The 6,866-nt window shown below is 45.0% G+C and overlaps 2 protein-coding genes across 8 annotated transcripts in view; both read right to left on the bottom strand.

Annotated features, from left to right (window-relative positions):
* Positions 1-2,301, bottom strand: part of ogdha (oxoglutarate dehydrogenase a) — a 26,150-nt gene extending 23,849 nt beyond the window's left edge. For 5 of the 7 annotated variants that reach the window (XM_008419418.1, XM_008419412.1, XM_008419415.1 and 2 more), the window contains exon 1: positions 2,195-2,301. The gene's annotated coding sequence lies outside the window, so the exon portion shown is untranslated. Of the gene's footprint in view, positions 1-948; positions 1,237-1,859; positions 1,959-2,194 lie in introns of those variants that run through there. The other 2 variants (XM_008419414.2, XM_008419413.2) reach the window with 2 other exon arrangements.
* A 491-nt stretch (positions 2,302-2,792) lies between these two features.
* adam9a (ADAM metallopeptidase domain 9a) overlaps positions 2,793-6,866 on the bottom strand; it is a 23,286-nt gene continuing 19,212 nt past the window's right edge. Inside the window, exon 22 of the mRNA XM_017306550.1 lies at positions 2,793-6,832. The gene's annotated coding sequence lies outside the window, so the exon portion shown is untranslated. The remainder of the gene's footprint in view (positions 6,833-6,866) is intronic.

Here is a 6,866-nt window from a genome sequence, read left to right as displayed (position 1 = left end):
AGGAACCAATCAGACGCTTGTTCTGATCTGAGGAACCAATCAGACGTTTGTTCTGGTCTGAGGAACCAATCAGACGCTTGAACAGAAACTGAATAGCTTCCCCAGCAGGAAGTTCTGTTCGGGTTCTGCTGGTCCAGATCATCAGGGCTGCAGCTAACCATTCATATAAACATAATTAATGTGATCAATCCATTGATTGGTACATATTGATCCTTTTTAAATAAGAAAATCAACATCGTTCCTTTAGTGAATGTTTGAACATGAGAAAATCTTATTGTTATTGATTACCTGATCAATAATTAGATGTTAAAGGTGATTATTGGGAGGTTTTTCTGGTTCTGGTAAAACAGATTCACAGTTTTTAGATTAAATGTTTATATTGTTGCACATGTTTTGCTTCATTACTGCTAATTTACCGATTAATCAATGAATCAATGAATCAATGAATCGTTTCATCAGCTGCTCCACAGTCAGCTGCTGGTTTAACTGGTTTAAGATAACCCCCCAGTCCTGGTACTGGTTAAAACGATTAAACACTTATCACGACGTATTGATCTGTTCAGATGATGATCGATTCCTGCAGTTTTGTCTTTCAGGTGAAACACCTGGCGCCGCCTCGCTGCTGAATTTGATAAACCAATAAACGGATTGAATTCTGTTCTGATCCATTTTCCTTCACACTGTTGTGATCTGATGTCAGTTTTATCCAACAGGAACTGAAACTATCAAAGTAAAAGGTTTCTTAAACGATGGTCTGGACCCCTGGATGTACGGTTACTCCCCTAACCGGGTCAGAACCAGGATGTAGCCACCAGCTCGTCTGGTTCCTGCTGGTTCTGGTCTCGTGAACCCGGACCGACTGGAGACTGAAGCTACAACACCTCCATGATTTAATCGGGACATTTTAACTGCTAGCGCTAAGCTAACGCGTGTTTTGGTTGCATTTACCCAGAATGCCCTGTTCTATGGTCCACTCCCTGTTTTGGGCGCGGTCCGGTCCGGTCCGCTTCCCGTTCACATCTGCATCAGAACCGAACCAGAGTTTGCTTAGTGTTCACTCCTCCAAACAGAACCGGCCCAAAGCACCAGCGGCCAACCGTTTGGACCCGGCAGAACTTCAGAGGTCACCAGGTGTTCGTCTCTGAACAGGTGAGTCACGTCTTCAGGTTGTCATGGTAACCGGTCCGGAAATGAAACCCGGCATCTCGTTATTCCGGTCCTGATGCACTGAGTGGAATGTAACAGAAGCACATTACGGGTCAGACCAGACTGGGAGAGGTTCTGATCCAAACACCGAGGTTCTGTAACCGCTCTGAGACCAAACGCATATCATTAGCCCACTGTGTGGTCATAATGTTATGCCTCGTCAGCATCTAGTCATTTAAAACGTTCATTAAAGAACGTTCATCAGAGTGAAACTCCTTTCTGGACCTGGTGCTGCTCAGACACCCAGCTGGTTCTGGTCCGGTCACCATGGCAACCAGCTGGAGTTCTGGGAAGTTCTGAAGAACTTCTCCACAGTTCGTGTCCCTCAGCTGAAACTGGACCCGGTTGGTTCTGGTTCGGTCATAGCCGTCAGAAGCCCAGACCCAGCTGGAGGTTCTGTTTTGACCTTGTTGTCTGGACACGCCCACCAGCGCTCCATCCGGCCCTCTGATTGGCTGCTCCTCAGAAAGCCCGCCCGGCTATTGGCTACTGAAGCTGTCGGTAACTTTGTCCTTTCCCGAGTCATAAGTTCCTCAAAATTACCGACAGCTTATTAAAACTCTGGAAACTCGGCTGCTGGGAGCGATTCAAAGCTTAAAAACGGCTCCAACAGGCCAAATAGTGCGATATTCCTCCGCAGAGAGGCTGATTACCTTCACGGCTAACGCATCAGGTTATGTAATTAGCCGGTTAGCTCCGCAGATAACCTGGCGCTGACCAGAGTCACTCAGCAAATGAAAACGGACCGAACCGAACCCCAGAGGCGTGACGGAGCCCCCTCAGGTGGGGTTGCTCTTCACAGGTGACCTCAGTTCAGCTCGGACCGCTGTTAGCTCACACGAGGCTAGCGGCGCAGCATGCTAACGCCAAACAGGGTTCAGAAAATGTTTAAACTCAGCCTGAAATCCTCCTCCGTCTCACAGACAGCAGCGGGCCGTCGCTACACCCTGCGCAGCCCAGCACAGGGCGCTCTGAGCCGGGTACCAACCTCCAGAAGGGTCCAGCGGCTCCGCTCTCGGCCAGTTACCCCGGACGCCCTTCTCTCCCGGTGACGTGATGACAGCGAGGACGTCGCTGACGTCACGACGTACAACAGGAGGAGCGGGACTCGGGAAAACTTAAACTTTATAATTTCTACAAGCTATTTTTATGCTGCTCTTTGGTACAAAAACATCTTTTCCACAAATACTGTATTTGAAATAAAGACATTCTTTTTTATAGAGTAACTAAACCCCAAGTATATTGAACTGCATAAAATGTACAAATTAAAAAATAATATGCGTATAACGGGAACGCAGAAGTGGGAATTTCAAGTTTCCTGTTTTTGTCTGGGTGCGTAAGGTAACAACTGAGCCGTTTGGTCACAGACTGTCTGGAGGAGAAAAGCATGGTGGTGGCAGCATCATGCCTTCCCAGACCTCTGACCTCATTAAATAAGGTTTATGTAAATATTCGAGTCTGTGTAGATCAGAGAATAAGAACCTGCGCTTCCTGTCTTAACGAACTGAGCGGTCCAGAAACATTTCTACACGTTCTTCAATGTTTCCTGCTCAAAGTTGCATCCGACATGATTCAAACCAACACACTCAGATTTAATCAAGTTTATTAAATTACGGAGCTGAAATACATCACTGTTGCCGTAGCAACCGCAGTGGGTCCACCAGCATCCCCGTTTAAAAACAGTCAGACTTCCTGTCCGGACGAATGAACGTGTGAACTTCTGACCTCCAGTCGGGGCAGGAAGAGTTTTATTTAAACCCGACATAAAAACAGGAAATGTTTACCAGAAACAGAATCAACAAACAAAAATCCTATAAAACCATTTAGTAAAATAAGATTCTCAGGTTCACCAATGAAACGAGCTCACATCCATCAGCCCTACTTCATATTCCTCAACACCCGTGAATTATATCCATATATATTATCGATTTATAAACGTAAAGAGTGAATATTTCCTCTGACCTGAAGGACCGACACGGTGAACAAACCCATCAGCTTTAGACAAATTCATGTTTGGACTCGAACCATCAGATTTTAAAATATGGCTTTAACCTCTGGCAGATCACCTACAAACAACTTCTTTCATTTATTATTTACTGTGAATATATTTGCAGTATGACTGTTTCTGCTCTGCTGAACGTACTTTTAACAGTATAAAGTTTAAATGCAACCAGAAGCTCTGGTGAAAACTCGTCAGTTTCAGTGAATTTCAGTTGAATCTCAGATTCTCAGTTTTATTATTAATGGAAATATTCTTGACCTTCGTGTTTATGGTCCTTTATTGTATTGTACAGTGACAACTGTGTGCACCAGCGCCCCCTGCTGACAGCCTGCAGGTTTAGTGGTGGGCACGGCTAACTGCAAAGCTAGCTGCGCTAACCCCAAAGCCCCAACACAGTAGCTCTGCTAACGCTAAACAACATGGTATTTAGCATAAGCTAACGCTAAAGCGCTACACCAACGTTGCTGCTTGTTTGTTGCCAGCTGCTCAAAGTTTCTTGATTAAAAATAGAATGTGAGGAAACAGAATTGCTGCATCTTCACCCCCGTCAAAATAAAAGCATGACTATAAACGTCCAAATCACAGGCGTCAAATTTTATTCAATTGAATTCAATTTGCAAAACAGTGAATTAAATCAGTGCTTTATAATTTATATGGACAAATTAATTTAGGGGAAGCTAAGTATGCTAAATGCTTTCAAAGCTAGCAAAAGCTAAAAAGAATGACGTATTAGCTCTGCTGTTGCTAATGTTAGCACATTAGCAGAAATGTGTCCACCACTGGAAATTACCAAACAAGAAACGCGTATTAGCAGCTGATGTTTTGATGATATCTCTGGGTGATATTTTATATTTTTCATATTTAATTCTTGACATGGATCACCTGAGCCAGAGCTACGGCCGGGACGAACCGCTCAGCAGAAGCTACGCAGCATTCTGTGAAACGCAGACGTCTGGTGAAATGTGCAGCGTCTAAAGCACCGAGTCGCAGAATCAGCATCAAACCAGAGGTACAAAATAAACTGGAGGTCAAAATTATCTGTACAAATCTGATTAAGAGCCCAGGGTAGATTTGTCCCTTCTTGGCTGCCGTACTGAAATGACAGAGGAGAAATAATGATTTTAAAAAACCAATCAGTTTCCAGCTTTTAAATCCTGTCCTAGTGGAGGGTCAGGAGGAGTCGACGTGTTTGAACATGATGTCTGAGCGTCCAGCTGGTTTGAGCCTCAGCATGAGATCTGAGTCGTTTCCTCCTCGCTGACCAGCCGGCGCTGACCGGATGGCCGGCGCTGACCGGATGGCCGGCACTGACCGGATGGCGCTGACTGGACACTTCTGCCCGGCCGGCGCCGACCGGCGCTTCTTCCCGCCTCACGTCTCGGTTTGGCATCCAAGAGTCAGTTGGCACAAAGTTAGTTAGCCCTAACGCAGAGTCCTCAGGGTTCTGTGCAAAGAAGAGCAGGGAGAGTCCGCCAAGTCCAGAACCAGGTCCAGAACCAGGTCCAGAACCAGGTCCAGGACCAGATCCAGATAAAGATCCAGGTCCAGAACCAGGTCCAGGACCAGGTCCCGATCCAGGTCCAGACATGGATCTAGACCCAGGTCCAGATCCAGATCCAGGTCCAGATCCAGATCCAGATCCAGATCCAGATCCAGATCCAGACATGGCTCCAGACCCAGATCCGGGTCCAGGTCCAGGTCCAGTCAGTGCAGCGCTGCAGACACGTTTTCTTCGCTGCTGCATAAATCGTGCAGACGCTGCGAACCACACATGGAAAACCAAAAGTCTGAGCCGCCCTGAGCTCCTCGTGTTGCATACTGGGAGAAAGCCGGGCGGGGCGGGGTGCTGAAACTAAACGCACCTCCACACGGCGCCTGTAGGGTGCGCTACATTCCTATGACAGTGCTGAGCGGAGCTGCAGTTCAACACGACAACGCAGGCTCTTTAACTAGAAAAGATTACAGAAACCAGGTGAAGGCTCCGCCCCCTGCAACACAAACCAGCCAATCAGAGCGAGGCTACCTTCTTTTTAATGGCAAGATGTCATGCTCCTTCTTATTAAACATCTCCTTTACTGGGTGATGTAGACAATTACTCCAGTAAAGTCCAGTATGCAGCTGCAGCAATGCTAATGTTAGCATGCTAACAGTTAAAATTCACACCCTCTGCCACATTTTTCTGGTGTTTCCAGACAAATTCAAAACATGGCAAAAATTTACAAAAAGCGCACATGCCATTAAGTCTTGATGCACTGAAGCGCTAATGTTAGCATGCTAACAATAAGTCCTCAGATAATTGTGGCTTTCAGATAAAGAAATCCACAATAATTAAAGATTATTGGTTGGATTAATAGATTATTCATTATCGTTAAAAACATACACTAATGGAAGCCCTGAAACTTTTTCATCAAGTCTAATTCACTGCCACCGGAACAGAAGATGCTAATGCTATGCTAACATAATTGTGGTTTTCTGATATTTTAAATATTAAATATGATTTAATTAATAGACAATACAGAATTGTCGCTAATAAATATCACAAAAGCACTGAAACAGTGTTTGAAACTTTTGTCATCAAGTCTAATTCACCACTGCTGTAACAGAAGATGCTAATGTTAGCATGCTAACACTTACTAGACAAATACGGTGGTTTTCTGACAGGGTTGTAAATATTACTGATTTAGCATGTTTTTAATATTTATTGGTAATAACGCAAACATTGTATGAAACGTTTTAAACAGTTTGATTAAAAATACTGCTGCTCAGTCTGGAGAACGATAACGTAGCATGCTAATGTAGTTAGCATCAGCTGCTAACACCCAAATTGGATATTTTAATAATTTTAGAGAATGATTGGAAAGTTAAAGTATTTTCTGTCCATATTTATCTATATAAATATCAAGGCTATAAGTTGCTATATTAGCAGTCAGTTAATGAATTGTTAGCTTACAGGCTAACAGCTCGGCAGCTGATGGGAATGGCATATTAGCATTTTATGGGTACTGATGATTTGCTCTGTAAAACTTATGAAGGAATATGATCATTTTATTGCATATGGTAAATGTATATATGTTTGTGTAGAAATCTTGGCAGGTTGTTGTATAAAACAGGTAGGAATGAGCTGGGTTCAGCCCATCCCTTTGGCAAATGATGGGTTTGTTAATGTTGTTTTGTTTGTGTTTAACGTGGGCAATTTACCAAAATAAAGTATTGATTGATTGATTGCATCATAAAACTGCACCAGAGCTGGGCCAGTGTTTCTGCTAAGGTTTACCATCATGTAACTGGGAACACTGGGAGCCCAGGTAACGGCCCCAGTGGAATCTGAATGTAACTGCTCCGGGTGGCAGTGAGTGAACTCGGCGTTATTTCTGCTCCAGTAACAGCTTTATGAACATGAACTGTGTGTTTAGCTGCTATGTGGTTTATCCGATTGGCTGGTTTGGCTACAGCAGAGGTCACCTGACCAGGTCAAGGTGAACCAAAGAAAGAGCCGCTTCGGTTCAGTCCTGCTGCGACCCGTCCGACCTGTCGGCCCAGTCCGAGTCCGACCTGTCGGCCCGGTCCCAGTCCGACCTGTCGGCCCAGTCCGAGTCCGACCTGTCGGCCCAGTCCCAGTCCGACCTGTCGGTCCAGTTGGACTTGTCGGCCCAGTCCC

Source organism: Poecilia reticulata, linkage group LG9 (assembly GCF_000633615.1).
Source record: "Poecilia reticulata strain Guanapo linkage group LG9, Guppy_female_1.0+MT, whole genome shotgun sequence".
NCBI lineage: Eukaryota > Metazoa > Chordata > Actinopteri > Cyprinodontiformes > Poeciliidae > Poecilia > Poecilia reticulata.
Note: the sequence above shows the minus strand (reverse complement) of the source record. Positions and strands in the feature narration are given on the sequence as shown.